General features: G+C 37.3%; 1 pseudogene; it reads left to right on the forward strand.

The window, feature by feature from the left end:
- Window positions 1-4,351: 4,351 nt before the first annotated feature.
- LOC110579753 lies at window positions 4,352-5,361 on the forward strand (annotated as a pseudogene).
- The last annotated feature ends 13,465 nt before the right edge of the window (window positions 5,362-18,826 follow it).

Here is an 18,826-nt window from a genome sequence, read left to right on the forward strand (position 1 = left end):
TTCCTTCCTTCCTTCCTTCCTTCCTTCCTTCCTTCCTTCCTTCCTTCCTTCCTTCCTTCTTTCCTTCCTTCCTTCCTTTTTCTTTCTTTCTTTCTTTCCTTCTTTCTTCTTTTTTTAGTTGCCAACCTCACCAGTGTGAGGTTATATCTCATTATGGTTATGACTTCATTTCCCTGATGAATAGAGACACTGAGTATCTTTTCATATATCTATTGGCCATTTATATGTCCCTGCAGAAATATCTATTAAAGTTCTTAGCCCATTTTGTAGTCAGGTTATTTGAGTTATTTTGCCACTGAGTTGTAGTAGATCCTTATATATTTTGGGGATTCATCCCTATTAGATATATGGCTTACAAATATTTTTTCCCATTTTGTAGGTTGCTGTTTCACTCTATTGATTTGTTGTTTTACTGTGCAAGAACTTTTTAGTTTGATGTCACACTTATCTATTTTTGTTTTTCTTGCCTGTGCTTTTGGTGTCATAGTAAAGATAACATTACCAAGACCAATGTCATGAATCTTTTCTCCTATTTTTCTTTTGGAGATTTAGTTTCAGGTCTTACCTGAAATGTTTAAATCTTTAATTCATTTTGAGTTGATATTGTTTGTATGGTATAAAATAAGGGTCAAATATCATTCTTTTGCATGTGGATAAACATTTTATTAATATTTGTGGAAAATACTATCTTTCCCCATTGTGTGCTTTTAGCACTCTATTGTAGATCTCTTGACTATATATGAATGGGTTGATTCCTGGACTTCCTTATTCTGTTGTATTGATATTATGTCTATTTTTATGCCAGTATCACACCATTTCATATACTGTAGCTTTGTAATATAGTTTGAAATCAGGAAGTGCAATGCCTTTAGTTTTGTTCTTTTTCAAGACTATTTTGGCTTTTTGGGGTCTCCTGTGGTTCCATATGAATTTTAGGATTTTTTTCTAGTACTGTAAAAAAATGCCATTGGGATTTTATAGAGGTTGCATTGAATCTATAGATTGCATTCAACAGTTATTTGAATTATTATTTTTATAATCTTTGGGTAAATACCTAGTCATGCAATTGCTGGATCACACAGTGGTCCTATTTTTAATTTTCTGAGGAACCTCCATACTGTTTTCCTGAGTGGCTGCACCAGTTTGTAATCCCACCAGCAGTGCAAGAGGGTTTCCATTCTCCACATCCTCACCAACACCTGTCATTTCTTCTGTTGTTGATTTTAGCCATTCTGACAGGCGTGAAGTGATATCTCATTGTAGTTTTGGTTTGTATTTCCCGATGATGAGTGATGTTGAACATCTTTTCATTTGTCTATTGGCCATCTGTATGTTTTCTTCAGAAAAATGTGTATTCAAGTCTTCTGCCTTTTTGTTAATGGGACTATTTGTTTTTTAGGTGTTGAGTTTTATAACTTCTTTATGAATTTTTTATACTAACCTTTCACCAAATATGTGATTTGCAAATATCTTCTCCATTCCACAGACTGCCTTTTAGTTATGTTGATTGTTTCCTTCACTGTGCAGAAGCTTTTTATCTTCTTTATTATGAAGTCCCACTCGTTCATTTTTACTGTTGCTCCCTTTGTCTCAGGAGACATAGCTAGAAAGAAGTTGCTGTGGCCCATGTCAAGAGGTTATTGCCTTTGTTCTCCTCTAGAATTTTTATGGTTTCAGGTCTCACATTTAGGTCTTTAATCCACTTTGAATTTATTTTTGTGTTTGGTACAAGAAAGTGGTCCAGTTTCATTCATTTGCATACTGCTGTTCAGTTTTCCCAACACCATTTGTTGAAGAGACTGTCTTTTCCCCATTGGATAGTCTTTCCTGCTTTGTCAAAGATTAATTGGACATCTAGTTTTTGGTTCATTTCTGGGTTTTTTATTCTGATCTATTGATCTATGTGTTTATTTTTGTGCCAGTACCATACTGTTTTGAATTGATCACACACTGGGTCACAAATCCGGTCTCAACCAATGCCAAAAATTGGGATTATTCCATGCATATTTTCAGACCACAATGCTTTGGAATTTGAACTCAATCACATGAGGAAATTTGGAAATAACTCAAATACTTGAAGGCTAAAGAGCATCCTGCTAAAGAATGAATGGGTCAACTAGGAAATTAAAGAACTTAAAAAATTCATGGAAACTAATAAAAATGAAAATCCAGCTGTTCAGAACCTTTGGGATATAGCAAAGGTGGTCCTAAGAGGGAATTACATAGCAATAAAAATCTCTCTCAAAAAATTAGAAAAGTCTCAAATACACTAACTAACCTTACACCTAAGGAGCTGGAGAAGGAACAGCAAATAAAGACTAAACCCAGCAGAAGAGAAATAATAAAGATTAGAGCAGAAATCAATGAAATTGAAACCAGAAGAACAGTAGAACAGATCAATGAAACTAGAAGCTGGGTCTTTGAAAGAATTAATAATATTAATAAATCAGTGGGCAGACTTACCAAAGAAAAGACAAAGGACCTAAATTAATAAAATCATGAATGAAAGAGGAGAGATCATGACCAACATCAAGGAAATACAAACAATTTTAAGAACATATTATGAGCAACTATATGCCAACAAATTAGGCAATCTGGAAGAAATGGGTGCATTCCCTGAGATGTATAAATCACCAAAACTGAAACAGGAAGAAATAGAAAACGTGAACAGACCCATAACAGCAAGGAAATTGAAGCAGTAATCAAAAATTTCCTGACAAACAAGTCAAGGGCCCAATGGCTTCTCAAGGTATTCTACCAAACATTTAAAGAAGAATTAATACCTATTCTTCTGAAGCTGTTTCAAAAAACAGAAATGGAAGGAAAACTTCCAAACCCATTCTATGAGGCCAGCATTGCCTTGATCCCAAAACCACACAAAGACCCCATCAAAAACGAGAATTACAGGCCATTATCCCTCATGAACATTGATGAAAAAATTCTCCAAGAATTCCCCCCCCCCAAGACACTAGCCAGTAGGATCTAACAGTACATTAAATGGATTATTCACCACGACCAAGTGGGATTTATTCCTGGGCTGCAAGGGTGGTTCAACATTCACAAATCCATCAGTGTGATACATCACATTAATAAAAGAAAAGACAAGAACCATATGATCATCTCAATTGATGCAGAAAAAGCATTTGACAAAGTACAGCATCCTTTCTTGATTAAAACTCTCACAGTGTAGGGATAGAGGGAACATACCTCATATCATAAAAGCCATCTATGAAAAACCCACAGTGAATATCATTCTCAATGGGGAAAAACTGAGAGCTTTTCTTCTAAGGTCATTTTAGATACTAATCCTTCATCAAAGGGGACAGGGATACCCATTCCCACCACTGTTGTTCAACATGGTACTACTAGAAGTCTTAGCCTCAGCAATCAGACAACAAAAAGAAATAAAAGGCATTCAAATTAGCAAAGAAAAAGTCAAACTCTCATTCTTCGCAGATGATATGATACTTTATGTGGAAAACCCAAAAGACTCCACCCCAAAATTGCTAGAATTCATACAGGAATTCAGCAACGTGGCAGGATATAAAAACAATGCACAGAAATCAGTTGCATTTCTATACACCAACAATGAGACAGAAGAAAGAGAAATTAAGAAGTTGATCCCATTTATTATTGTACCCAAAACCATAAAAAACCTAGGAATAAACCTGACCAAAGAGGTAAAAGATCTGTACTCTAAAAACTACAGAACACTTATGAAAGAAATTGAGGAAGACACAAACAAATGGAATGACATTCCATGATCATGCATTAGAAGAATAAATATTGTTAAAATGCCCATGCTACCCAGAGCAATCCACACATTCAATCCAATCCCTACCAAAATACCATTGACATTTTCCACAGAGCTGGAACAAATAATCCTAAAATTTTCATGGGATCAGAAAAAAACCCCAAATAGCAAGAGGAATATTGAAAAAGAAAACCAAAGCTGGTGGCATCACAATTCCAGACTTCAAGCTATATTACAAAGCTGTAATCATCAAGACAGTATGGTAGTGGCTCAAACACAGATGCATAGATCAATGGAACAGAATAGAGAACCCAGAAATGGACCTTCAACTCTATTGTCAACTAATTTTCGACAAAGCACGAAAGAGTAGCCAATGGAAAAAGCACAGTCTCTTTAATAAATGGTGCTGGGAAAATTGGATAGCCACATGCAGGAGTATGAAACTGGGCCTTTTTCTTATACCAGACACAAATATAAACTCAAAATGGATGAAAAACCTAAATGTGAGACAGAAATTATCAAAATCTTAGAGAAGAGCTTTCTGCCCATGGATGCCACAGAGTAAGCATCGTTAAAGTCTCCCCTCCCACCGCTATCATGTCTAAGTCAGAGTCTCCCAAAGAGCCTGGACAGCTGCAGAAGCTCTTCATCAGAGGTTTGAGCTTTGAAACAAGCAATGAGAGTCTGGGGAGCCATTTTGAACAATGCAGAATGCTTACAGACTGTGTGGTAATGAGAGATCCAAACACCAAGTGCTCCAGAGGCTTTGAGTTTGTCACATATGCCACTGTGGAGGAGGTGGATGCAGCCATGAATGCAAGGCCACACAAGGTGGCTGGAAGAGTTGTGGAACCAAAGAGGGCTGTCTCAAGAGAAGATTCTCAAAGACCTGGTGCCCACTTAAATGTGAAAAAGATTTTTGTTGGTGGCATTAAAGAAGACACTGAAGAACATCATCTAAGAGATTATTTTGAACAGTATGGGAAAATTGAAGTGATCGAGATCATGACTGACTGAGGCAGTGGCAAAAAGAGAGGTTTTGCTTTTGTAACATTTGATGACCATGACTCTGTAGACAAGATTATCATTCAAAAATACCATACTGTTTATGGCCACAACTGTAAGTAAGGAAAGCCCTATCTAAGCAAGAGATGGCTAGCACTTCATCCAGCCAAAGAGGTCGAAGTGGTTCTGGAATCTTTGGTGGTGGTCGTGGAGGTGGTTTTGGTGGGAATGACAACTTTGGTCATGGAGAGAACTTCCGTGGTCGAGGTGGCTTTGGTGGCAGTCAAGGTGGTGGTGGATATGGTGGCAGTGGGGATGGCTATAATGGATTTGGTAATGATGGAAGCAATTTTGGAGGTGGCAGGAGCTATAATGATTTTGGCAATTACAACAATCAATTCTCAAATTTTGGACCCATGAAAGGAGGAAATTTTGGAGGCAGAAGCTCTGGCCCCTATGGTGGTGGAGGCCAATACTTTGCCAAACCATGAAACCAAGGTGGCTGTGGTGGTTCCAGCAGCAGCAGTAGCTATGGCAGTGGCAGAAGGTTTTAATTACTGCCAGGAAACAAACCTTAGCAGAAGAGGAGAGCCAGAGAAGTGACAGAGAAGCTACAGGTTACAGCATATTTGTGAACTCAGCCAAGCACAGTGGTGGCAGGGCCTAGGTGCTACAAAGAAGACATGTTTTAGACAATATTCATGTGTATGGGCAAAAAACTCAAGGACTGTATTTGTAACTAATTGTATAACAGGTTATTTTAGTTTCTGTTCTGTGGAAAGTGTAAAGCATTCAAACAAAGGGTTTTAATGTATTTTTTTTTTTTTGCACCCATGCTGTTGATTGCTAAATGTAATAGTCTGATCATGACGCTGAATAAATGTGTCTTAAAAAAAAAAAAAATCTTAGAGAAGAACACAGGCAACAACCTCTTGACCTTGGCCACAGCAACTTCTTGCTAGATACATCTCTAAAGGCAAGGGAAACAAAAGCAAAAATGAACTATTGGGACTTCATCAAGATAAAAAGCTTTTGCACAGCAAGGGAAGCAGTCAACAAAACCAAAAGACAACCACCAGCATGGAGAAGATATTTGCAAATGACATATCAGATAAATGGCTAGTATCCAAGATCTATAAAGAACGTCTCAAACTCAACACTCAAAAAACAAATAACCCAGTCAAGTAATGGGCAGAAAACATGAACAGACATTTCTCCAAAGAAGACATACAAATGGCCCACAGACACATGAAAAAATGCTCAACATCACTTGGCATCAGGTAAATACAAATCAAAACCACAATGAGATACCACCTCACACCAGTCAGAATGGCAATAATTAACAAGACAGGAAACAAATGTTGGCAAGGATGCGGAGAAAGGAGAACCCTCTTACACTGTTGGTGGGAATGAAAGCTGGTGCAGCCACTCTGGGAAACACTATGGAGGTTTCTCAGGATGTTGAAAATAGAGCTACCCTATGATGCAGCAATTGCACTACTGGATATTTACCCCAAAGATACAAATGCAGTGATCCGAAGGGGTACCTGCACCCCAGTGTTCATAGTAGCAATGTCCACAATAGCCAAACTGTGGAAAGAGCCAAGATGTCCATCAACAGACGAATGGATAAAGATGTGGTATATATATACAATGGAAATTTACTCAGCCTTCAGAAAGGATGACTATTTACCATTTGCATTGACACGGATGGAACAGTAGGGTATCATGCTGAGTGATATAAATCATTCAGTTAAAGACAATTATCATATGATTTCACTCATATGTGGAATATAGGAAACAGCACAGAAGATCATAGGGGAAGGGAAGAAAAACTGAATGGGAAGTCATCAAAGAAGGAGAAAAATCATGAGAGACTCTTAACTATAGGAAACAAACTGAGGATTGCTGGAAGGGAGACGGGTGGGAGATAGGGTAACTGGGTGATGGGCATTAAGGAGGGCTCGTGATGTGATGAGCACCGGTTGTTACATGCAACTGATAAACTGTTAAACACTGCATCTGGGACTAATGATATACTATAGGTTGGCTAATTGAATTTAAATAAATAAATAAAAAATAACAGTGGTGAGAGTGGACAGCACTGTTTTGTTCGTGACCCTAGAGGAAAAAGCTCTCAGTTTTTCCCCATTGAGGACGATATTAGCTGTGGGTTTTTCATATATAACCTTTATTATATAAGGTATATTGTCTCTAAACCTACTTTGTTGAGAGATTTTATCATGAAGGGATGTTATACTTTGTCAAATGACTTTTCTGCATCAATTGTTCTTACACTTTCTTTTATTAATATGGTGTATATGTTGATTGATTTGCAAATATTGAACCACTCTTGAAACCCAGGAATAAACCCCACTTGATTGTGGCAAATGATTTTTTTCATGTATCTTTGGATTTCATTTGCTAGTATTTTGTTGAGAATTTTTGCATCCCTGTTCATGAGGGATATTGGTCTATAGTTCTCTTTTTTAGTGGTATCTTTATCTGGTTTTCAAATAAGGTTAATTCCGCCCTCATAGAATGAATCTGAAAGTTTTCCTTCCTTTTCTCTTTTTTGGAACAGTTTGAGAAGAATAAGTATTAACTCTTCTATAAGTGGTTGGTAGAATTCACCTGTGATGTCATCTGACCATGGACTTCTGTTTGTTGGAAGTTTTTTTACTACTAATTCAATGTCCTGTTGGTTATCAGTCTGTTCAGGTTTTCTATTTCTTCCTCTTTTAGTTTCTGTAGTTTATATATTTCTAGGAATTTATCCACTTCTTCCAGGTTGTCCAATTTGTTGGCATATAGTTTTTCTTCATATTTGATTGCTTGTGTTTCTGTGATTGTTGGTTGTTATTTCTCCTTTCTCATTTGTGATTTTATTTATTTGCTCCTTTATCTTTTCTTTTTGATAAGTCTGGCTGGAGGTTTATCAATTTTATTAATTTTTCCAAAGAACCGTCTCCTGGTTTCATTGATCTGTTCCATGGTTTTTTAAGTTCTTTATCATTTATTTCTGCTCTAATCTTTATTATTGCCTTCCTTGTGTTGGCTTTAGGCTTCACCTGTTGTTGTTTTTTGTTTGTTTGTTTGTTTTGTTTTGTTTTTCTAGCTTCTTTAGGTATAAGGTTAGGTTGTTTGATATTTTTCTTGCTTCTTGAGGTAGGCCTGTAATGCCATATACTTCACTCTTAGGAAGGGAGCTTTTGCTGCTTTTGCTGCATCCAAAGGGTTCAGACTGTTGTGTTTTCATTTTCATTTGTTTCCATGTATTTTTTTATTTCTTCTTTGATTTCCTGGTTGAACCATTCATTGTTTAGTAGCATGTTGTTTAACTTCAATGTATTCGTGGTCATTCCAAATTTTTTCTTGTGGTTGACTTCAAGTTTCATAGTGTTATTGTCAGAAAGCATGCATGGTATGATCTCAGTCTTTTTGTATTTGGTGAAGCCTGATTTGTGACCCAGTATGTGATCTGTTCTGGAGAATGTCCCATGTGCACTTGAAAAGAATGTGTATTCTGCTGTTTTAGGATGAAATGTTCTGAATATATCTGTTAAGTACATCTGGTCCAGTGTGTCATTCAAAGCCATTGTTTCCTTACTGATTTTCTGTTTAGATGATCTGTCCTTTGATGTAAGGGAGGTGTTAAATTCTCCTACTATTATTGTATTATTATCAATTAGTTCCTTTATGTTTGTTATGAATTGCTTTATATATTTGGGTGCTCCTATGTTGGGTGCATATTTTCAATTGTTAGATCTTGTTGGATTGTCCCCTTTATTATGATATAGTGCCCTCTTCATCTCTTGTTACAGTCTTTGCTTTAAAGTCGTTTGTCCAATATAAGTATTACTACTCCAGCTTACTTTTGACATCTATTTGCATGACAAGTGTTTCTCCATTGCCTCATTTTCAATCTGCAGGTGTCTTTAGGTCTAAAGTGAGTCTCTTGTAGGCAGGATATTGATGGGTCTTTTTTTTTTTTTTTTATCCATTCTGAAACCCTGTCTTTTGATTGGAGTATTTAGTCCATTTACATTCAAAGTAATTATTGATAGAAATGTAGTTAGTGTGATTTTATTATTTGTTTGCCATTGTTTCTGGAGATTTTCTCTGATCCTTTCCAGTCTTTGTCATTTTTGGTGTTTCCTTTGCACTAAGAATTCTCTTTAATATTTCTTGCAGGGTTGGTTTAGTGGTCACAAATTCCTTTAGTTTTTGTTTGTCTGGGAAACTCTTTATCTCTCCTTCTGTTATGAATGATAGCCTTGCTGGATAGAGTATTCTTGGCTACAGATTTTTCCCATTCAGCACTTTGACTACATTGTGCCAGTCTCTTTTGACTTGCCAAGTTTCTGTGGAGAAATCTGAAGCTAGGCTTCTGGGTCTTTACTTGTAAGTTAGGGACTTCTTTTGTCTTAATGCTTTTAAGATTTTTTATCCATAAACTTTTTAAATTTAATTACAGTATGTCTCGTGTTGGCCTGCTTTGTTGATTTTGACAGGAGTTCTCTGTGCCTCCTGGATCTGGATGTCTCTTTCCTCAGATTAGGGAAGTTTTTAGCTATCATTTCCTCAAATAAATTTTCTGCCTCTTTTATCTCTCTTCTTCTGGGACTCCTATAATACAAGTGTTAATTACATTTGACGGAGTCACTGAGTTCCCTAAGTCTATTCTCAAGTTCCATAATTCTTCTTTCTCTCTTTTGTTCAGCTTCATTATTTTCCATTATTTTGTCTTCTAGATCACTAATTTATTCCTCTGCTTTTATCAGCTTGCTGTTCTTGCATCAAGACTGTTACTATCTCATTTATCACATTCTTCATCTCTGAATGATTCTTTTTTAACACTTGTATCTCTGTGGTAGGGGTCCCCCTGATGTCTTCTACTCTTTCTCAAGCCCGGTAAATATCCTTATGATTGTTCTGTTTTGCTTAGATCTTGGCTGTGGCCTTATCGTGTTCCTTATTTGTGGTATATTCCTCTATCTTGGCATTTTGTCTAAGTCTACCTTCTTCTGTGTATTAGAAAAGCCAGTTATGTCTCCTGCTGCTGAAAGTAATGGGTTTATATATTAGGTCATGTAGTGCCCAGAGGCTGGCACTTCAGGGAGTGTCTCTGGTTGTGATGCATTGTCTCTGTTGTTGTGTTTTGGCTGCTCTGTTCTGGAGAGCAGGTCAGTCATCTGCAGAGGCTCTCCTTGCCTGCTGTGGTTGGTCCTTGGCCTGAATATGGTGAGTCTTAACTAGGTGTGCTCTGGCCTAACTGTGAAATGAGACCAATACCATTTCCTGGAGACTGAAGCCCTACAGAAATCTGGTCAGGAGACATGGTGTGGGCAGGACTGTCTGGGAGAGGGGCGTGCTGCATTGGGACTGAAGGAAGATTGACTAAGAGGGCCAGTCCTGCCACAGCATAGGGGCATGAGGTTTGGTGTAAGCAAGTTAGGCAGTTAGTGTAGATGCTGTACCTCTTCCTGCAGGTGGTTCTATGTTTATGCTGAGGGAAGGGGTGGGAAATGGCACAGTCTAGCTCCTTAGTTCCCAGAGAGGTGTCTGCTTGAACTTTGCCTCTTAGGGAAGCACTCCAAGAAGATTGAATAATCTCCCCGCTGTGTGCCTCAGGTGTTTTTGAGATCTTTGCTTCTATGCTTTCCTGTTGTTGGGTTGTTTGCCTGCCTTCTCTCCAGGAGTAGGGCAGTGCCCTCAGGGCTCTATCCCAGCCAAGCCCATTGACCTTTAAAACTACAGGCTTTAGGCCCTGCTGGTTTCAAGAATTCACAAAATTTAGCTGCTCTAGTTTTCCAAACTACTTCCAGGAAATGATCTTTTTGTACATTCCCCTGTGTGCTCCGCTCTCTCACCCTTCTCCATGACCATGGCTCCCTCCCTCCACAACACCTGTGATCTGCTTCTTCCCTAAACCACATCTCCATACTTCCTATCTTCTTTGAGGTGGAGTTTGTTCTTTCAGTCTTCAGGTCAATTTCTGGGGTATTTAGGATGATCTGATAGTTCTCCAGTTGTGTTCATGGGACAAGACGAGCCTAGGGTCTTCCTACCCAGTCACCATCTTCCCTATCTGTGGTGTACCATATTGATTTTTCAAATGTTGAACTACCATTGCATCCTAGAAATAAAAGCCATTTGGCCATGGTGATTAAGGAGTAGAAGACTAAGGACAAAGCATAAGCTGACAACCTGCAACTCCACCCCCACCAATCCTGGGTGGGATATGTGTGATATTCCTCCAGGAAGCTCCCAACTGTCTTAATGTTAATGTCTTCCTAGAGGGAAAAACAACCTTAACTTGAAAATGGCAAGGCCTCCAGTATCTTGTGAGTCTTCTTTAACATATGAAAATCCTTTTGAAACCTCCCTTTTCCTTACCTCCCCCAACTCCGAAGTATATAATCAGTCACCCCTCAAACCCCAGTGCAGCAGCTCCTTCTGCCCACAGGTCCTGTCTCCATGCTTCAATAAAACCACTTTTTGTGCCAAAGATGTCTCAAGAATTCTTTTGGTCGTAAGCTCTGGACCTCACCCCAACAAACCTCACCAATATTCTAAAAACCCATCATAGGTACCTGATCTTTTTAATATGTTGGATTCATTTTACTAGCATTTTGTTAAGGATTTTTACATCTCTGTTCACCAGAGATATTGTCCTGTAGTTTTCTTTTCTTGTGGTGTCTTTATCTGTCTTTGGTATCCAAGTAATGTTGGCCTTATAAAATGAGTTTAGTAGTAGTCTCCTCGTTTCAGTTTTTTTGAGAGATTTTGAGGATTGGCATTTGTTCTTTAAATTTTGGTAGAATTCCCCAGTGAAACCTTCAAATCCTGGGATTTTCTTCAATGGGGGTTTTTGATTACTGCTTCAACCTTCATATTAGTTATTGGTCTATTCAGATTTTTAATTTCTTTTTCTTCGTTAGTCAGTGTTGATAGTTTTATGTTTCTATTTTAGGATATCCAGATACCTTGTATATAATTATTCATATACTTTCTTTTGATCCTTTTTATTTCTATAAAATAAAAATTGTGATATTGTAATGTCTCCTCTTTTATGTATACTTTTCTTTTAGTCTAGCTAAAGGTTTGTTAATTTTATCTTTTAAAAAAATTCAACTTTCAGTTTTGTCAAATTTTCTATTATTTATTTCATTTATTTTTGGCTTAATCTTTATTATTTCCCTCCTCCTGATGAGTATTTTTTTTTCTAGTTCTTTGAGGTATAGTTACTTATTTAAGATCCTTCCTCTTTTTTATTGCAGGCATTTATTACTATAAATTACCCTTTTAGTACTGCTTTTGGTGTATTCCATAAGTTTTGGTATGCTGTGTTTTTATTTTCATTTGGCTCAAGTTATTTTCTAATTCCACTTTGATTTCTTCTTTGATGCGTTGGTTGTTTATAAATGTGTTGTTTAATATCTACATATTTGTAAATTTTAAAGTCTTCTTTCTTCTATTAATTTCTAGCTTTTTTCTATTGTGTTTGGAGAAGATACTAAGTAGAATTTCAATCTTCTTAAATTGGTTAAGACTTTTGTTTCATTTTTGTGATATAACATGACTCTTACTAGAGAATATTCCATGTGGACTTGAGAATATGTATATTCTGCTGCTGCTGGATTGAATGTTCTTGATCTGTTATATATTTGGTCCATAATGTTAAGTCTGCTGTTTCTTTTTTGATATTCTGTATGGTTGTTCTATTCATTGTTGCAAATGGGATATTGAAGTTTTCTACTTTTATGCACTGCTATTTCTCCCTTCAGATTTGTCAATGTTTGCCTTATATATTTAGGTTCTCTGCTATTGTTTGCATATATAATTGTTATGTCTTCCTGGTCAATTTTCATCATTATACAATATCCTTAATTGTCTCTTGTGACTTATAATCTATTTGGTTTAATTTGTTTAGCTACTTCTGCTCTATTTTGGGTAGCATTTTCATGGAATATCTTTTTATGTCCCTTTACTTCTAGCCTAAGTATGTCTTTAAAACTAAGAGGGGTCTCTTATATATAGCATGTGGATAGATCTTGTTTTGTTTTACTTTAATCCATTCGACCACTCTATGTCTTTTGATTGGTGAGTTACATCCATTTATACTTAAAGTAGTTACTGATAGAAACACACTTTATTATTGCTTTTTGCTCATTATTTTCTGTTTGTAGTTCTTTTGTCCCTCTTTTCCTCTATTGTTTTTTTTTCTTTTGTGTTTCTCTCTCTGTATTAAATTGCTTTGATTCTTCCCTCTTTTTTAAAAAAAGATTTTATTTATTTGAGAGAGAGAGAGAGAGCATAGGGGCAGGGGGGAAGGGCAGAGGGAGAGGGAGAAGTAGTCTCCCCACTGAGCAGGGAGTCTGATGCAGGGCTTCATTCCAGGACTCTGGGATCATGACCTGAACCTAAGGCACATGCTTCACCAACTGAGCCACCCACATACCCTTCTCCCTCTTTTTATTTTATATAACTTTTATGGGTATTTTCTTTGTGGTTTTCATGTTTTACATAAAATAGTTAAAACAGTCTATTTTAAACTGGTGACAACTTTAGTCACATACAAACTACACTTTTACTCACCCTCTTATGTTATTGATCTATCAATACACACCTATTTATATTGTGTATCTTATACTGTGTGCTATCTTGCTGTTTAAATTTCCTCATTTTAGAATGAAAAATTCCCTTTAAAGAAAAATTTCTTTAAAGTTTCTTTTTTAAGATTTTATTTATTTATTTATTTATTTTAGAGAGAGAAAGTGCAAGTAGGGAGAGGAGCAGTGGGAGAGGCGGAGAGAGAGAATCTCAAGCAGACTCCGTACTGAACAGAGCCTGACATGGGGCTTAGATTATGATCTGAGCTGAAATCAAGAGTCAGAAGCTTAACTGATTGAGCTACCCAGGCACCCCACCTTTAGCATTTCTTCTAATGTTGGTAATGGTGATGAATTACCTCAGTTCTTGTTTATCTTGGAAATTACATATATATATTTATAAACATCTCTTTCATTTTTGAAGCAAACTTTTGCTGGCTATAGTATTCTTGGTTGGCAGGTGTTTTTTCTTTCTTGTTTTCTTTTTTTTCCCCTCCCTCCGCATCCTCTCTGCCCCCCAGCAATTTCAATATATCACCCTACTCCTTCCTGTTCTGCAAGGTTTCTGCTGGAAAATTTGTTAATACTTTTTAGGAGTTTCCTTATATGTGACAATTCACTTTTACTTTGTTTTCAAAATCCCTAACTTTGACTTTTTACAATTTGATTATAATGTGTCTCAGAATGAATTTATTTGATTTCATCTTACTTGGGGCTCTCTGAACTTCCTGGATCTGGTTTTCCATTTCCTTTCCTAGATTTGGGACATTTTCAACTTACTATTTCTTGATAAACTTTCTGGTCCTTTCTAGGACTCTGCTCCTTCTGGATCTTTCCTAATGCATATATTGATCTTTTTAATGGTGTTCAATAATTCTCTTAAGCTCCTTTCACTCCTTTAAATTCTTTACTTTTTCCTCCTCTAATTTCAAATGACTTGTCTTCAAGTTTATTGACTCTCTGTTCTGCTTGCTTTAGGCTAATGTTGAAATCTTCTATAAAATTTTTTTTTTTTAATTTAGCTATCATATTGTTCAGCTCAAAATTTATCTGGTTCTATTTCAGATTTTCTGCCTGTTGAAATTCTCCCTTTGTTTATTTATTTATTTATTATTCTTATGAGCTCACCAAGCATTTTAATGAGTTATTTTGAATTCTCTGCCAGGTAATTCATAAATCTCCATCTCATTAGGGATGATTTCTGGAGTTTTTGTTTGTTTCTTTCTTTATTTGTTCAATGTTTTCCTGTGTCTTCATTTTCTTTGACTCTGTGTTGGTACCTACACATTAGGAAAAACAACCACATCTCCATCTTCCTGGACTGGACTTGTACAGGAGAAGATCTTCACCAATCAATCTCATCTGAGCATCTGTTGGCCTCTCATACCTTCATGCCAGTCCAAACCTCTGTCTTTGTTTTTAGTGGGCCCCAGGGATCTAGAGTATGCCAAGTTCCATTGGCACTTTGAGATAGGCAGGGCAGGGCCAATCCCTTGGGTAGCTCCCAGAGAAGTTAGAACACCAAATGCATGATCCAACTCTTTTCCTCCTCAGGGAGAAGCTGGGAACTGTGACTTATCACCTCCTTACTCTTCAATGAGCCTGAGGTTCCTATGATAAATGTCCCCCCACTAGTTCAAATTGCCACTTTTATCTCTGTAGGCTCTGAAGTCTAGCATATGCCAAGTTTCATCAACTCTCTAAGGCAGGAGAGACAGAAGCCAGTTATTTAGGTAGCATCCCCAGAAGTTGAGATGCTTAATGTGCAGTCCAACTTCTTTCCTCCTCAGTGGGAAGCTAGGAGTTGGGATTTTTTGCTCACTTTCTTTACACTAAGCCAGGGAGAGACACTATAGGATAATTGCCCACAAGTTAGTTCTAACACCACCTGGAGGTCTGTAGTTTCAAAGAGACTAGGATATACTCAGAGTTATAATCTCTCTGGGATAGATAAGACAGTAAGTAGTCCCTTGGGTAGTACCCAAGAAGATAGAATGCTAGATATTGATTTCAACTTCTTCAGAGAGAAGCTGGCAACTGGGGTTCTATCCCTGGTTATGTACTATGGGTGGGGATTTTGATGAGTGTATGTTTTCTCTTTCCTATGAGTTTTGCTGCTGTGGGTTTTACACTCACTAGGGGTGCAGAAACCTCTTAGGTAGTTTCTGGATTTCTCACAAAGGAACTCACTTCATGTCTTCAAGTACTGCTATTGAATCAGTGAGTCTGTGGAGAGAAAGGGAAGTTAATTGTTTCCTATCCTTCCATATTAATGACATCTACAACTATGTAATTATTAAGTGGTAAATTTTTCTGTGGAATTTTTCCTCATGAATTTTGATATTCCATAATTAATTAAATAAACAAATAAAAGTAATTGAAAGCATAGTTTTTTTGGATTTTTCTTAAGTATGTTAGAGTTCAAAATATGCTAATAATACTTTTTCTATTGGCTATTTATACAACCTAGTATATTTTTCTGAGGAGATTCTAAAATAGGACAAGTACTCTGAGTTATGATTATGTTAGTATTAATGTACTCCTTGAATGTCATTCTTTAAATTCTTGAGGTGACAGCTTTTCCGACTGCTGATTTTTTTTCAAAAAAACCATATATATTAATGAAAAAATTTCCAATGCACTGCTGAGAACACTATTCTTTTTACTACATAATTTTGTTAGATGCGTTGTTCTTGCATGCTAATAAGATGACTTCCAAGAGCCACATCTTTTTTTTTACGTTTTTATTGTTATGTTAATCACCATACATTACATCATTAGTTTTTAATGTAGTGTTCCATGATTCACTGTTGTGCATAACAACCAGTACTCCATGCAGAGGGTGCCCTCTTTAATACCCATCACGAGGCTAACCCATCCTCCCACTCCCCTCCCCTCTAGAACACTCAGTTTGTTTTTCTGAGTCCATCGTCTCTCATGGGTCGTCTCCCCATCCGAATTCTCCCCCTTCATTCTTCCCCTCCTACTATCTTCTTCTTCTTTTTTATTTTCTTAATATATATTGTATTATTTGTTTCAGAGGTACAGATCTGGGATTCAACAGTCTTGCACAATTCACAGTGCTCACCATAGCACATACCCTCCCCAGTGTTTATCACCCAGTCACCCCATCCCTCCAACCCCACCCCCCACTGCAGCAACCCTCAGTTTCTTTCCTGAGATTAAGAATTCCTCATATCAGGGAGGTCATATGATACGTCTTTCTCTGATTGACTTATTTCGGTCAGCATAACACCCTCCAGTTCCAACCACGTCATTGTAAATGGCAAGATCTCATTCCTTTTGATAGCTGCATAATATCCATTGTATATATACACCACATCTTCTTTATCCATTCATCTGTCGATGGGCATCTTGGCTCTTTCCGCAGTTTGGCTATTGTGGACATTGCTGCTATAAACATCGGGGTGCATGTACCCCTTCGGATCCCTACATTTGTATATCTGGGGTAAATACCCAGTAGTACAATTCCTGGATTGTATGGTAGCTCTATTTTCAACTTTTTGAGGAACCTCCATACTGTTTTCCAGAGTGGTTGCACCAGCTTGCATTCCCACCAACAGTGCAGGAGGATTCCCCTTTCTCCCCATTCTCGGCAACATCTGTCGTTTCCTAAATTAATTTTAGCCATTCTGACTGGTGTGAGGTGGTATCTTATTGACGTTTTGATTTGGATTTCCCTAATGCTGAGCAATATTGAGCACTTTTTCATGTGTCTGTTGGCCATTTGGATGTCTTCTTTGGAAAAATGTGTGTTCATGTCTTCTGCCCATTTCTTGAATGGATTATTTGTTCTTTGGGTGTTGAGTTTGATAAGTTCTTTATAGATTTTGGATACTAACCCTTTATCTGATATGTCTTTTGCAAATATCTTCTCCCATTCTGTCGCTTGTCTTTCAGTTTTGTTAACTGTTTCCTTTGCTGTGCAAAAGCTTTTTACCTTGATGAAGTCCCAATAGTTCATTTTTGCCCTTGCTTCCCTTGCCCTTGGCAATGTTTCTAGGAAGAAGTTGCTGCCTGTGTTCTCCTTTAGGATTTTGATGGACTCCTGTCTCACATTGAGGTCTTTCAACCATTTGGAGTCTATTTTTGTGTGTGGTGTAAGGAAATGGTTCAGTATCATTCTTCTGCATCTGGCTGTCCAATTTTCCCAACACCATTTGTTGAAGAGACTGTCTTTTTGTCATTGGACATTCTTTCCTGCTTTGTCGAAGATTAGTTGACCATAGAGTTGAGGGTCCATTTCTGGGCTCTCTGTTCTGTTCCACTGATCTATGTGTCTGTTTTTGTGCCAGTACCATACTGTCTTGATGATGACAGCTTTGTAATAGAGCTGGAAGTCCAGAATTGTGATGCCGCCAGCTTTGCTCTTCTTTTTCAACATTCCTCTGGCTATTCAGGGTCTTTTCTGGTTCCATAAAAATTTTAGGGTTATTTGTTCCATTTCTTTGAAAAAAGTGGATGGTATTTTGATGGGGATTGCTTTGAATGTGTAGATTGCTCTAGGTAGCATTGACATCTTCACAATATTTGTTCTTCCAATCCATGAGCATGGAACGTTTTTCCATCTCTTTGTGTCTTCCTCAATTTCATGAGTATTTTATAGTTTTCTGAGCACAGATCCTTTGCCTCTTTAGGTAGATTTATTCCTAGGTATCTTATGGTTTTGAGTGCAGTTGTAAATGGGATCAAATCCTTAATTTCTCTTTCTTCTGTCTTGTTGTTGTATAGGAATGCCAATGATTTTTGTGCATTGATTTTATATCCTGCCACTTTACTGAATTCCTGTATGAGTTCTAGCAGTTTTGGGGTGGAGTCTTTTGGGTTTTCCACATAAGTATCATGTCATCTGCAAACAGTGAGAGTTTGACTTCTTCTTTGCCGATTTGGATGCCTTTTATTTCTTTTTGTTGTCTGATTGCTGTGGCTAGGACTTCTAATACTATGTTGAATAGCAGTGGTGATAGTGGACATCCCTGCCGTGTTCCTGACCTTAGGGGGAAAGCTCTCAGTTTTTCCCCATTGAGAATGATATTCACTGTGTGTTTTTCATAGATGGTTTTTATGATATTGAGGTATGTACCCTCTATCCCTATACTCTGAAGAGTTTTGACCAAGAAAGGATGCTGTACTTTGTCAAAAGTTTTTTCTGCATCTATTGAGAGGATCATATGATTCTTGTTCTTTCTTTTATTAATGTATTGTATCATGTTGATTGATTTGTGGATGTTGAACCAACCTTGCAGCCCAGGGATAAATCCCACTTGGTCGAGGTGAATAATCGTTTTAATGTACTGTTGGATCCTATTGCCTAGTATTTTGGTGAGAATTTTTGCATCCATGTTCATCAAGGATATTGGTCTGGAATTCTCCTTTTTGATAGGGTTTTTGTCTGGTTTTGGGATAAAGGTAATGGTGGCCTCATAAAACG

This window comes from Neomonachus schauinslandi, chromosome 1 (genome assembly GCF_002201575.2).
Source record: "Neomonachus schauinslandi chromosome 1, ASM220157v2, whole genome shotgun sequence".
Lineage (NCBI taxonomy): Eukaryota > Metazoa > Chordata > Mammalia > Carnivora > Phocidae > Neomonachus > Neomonachus schauinslandi.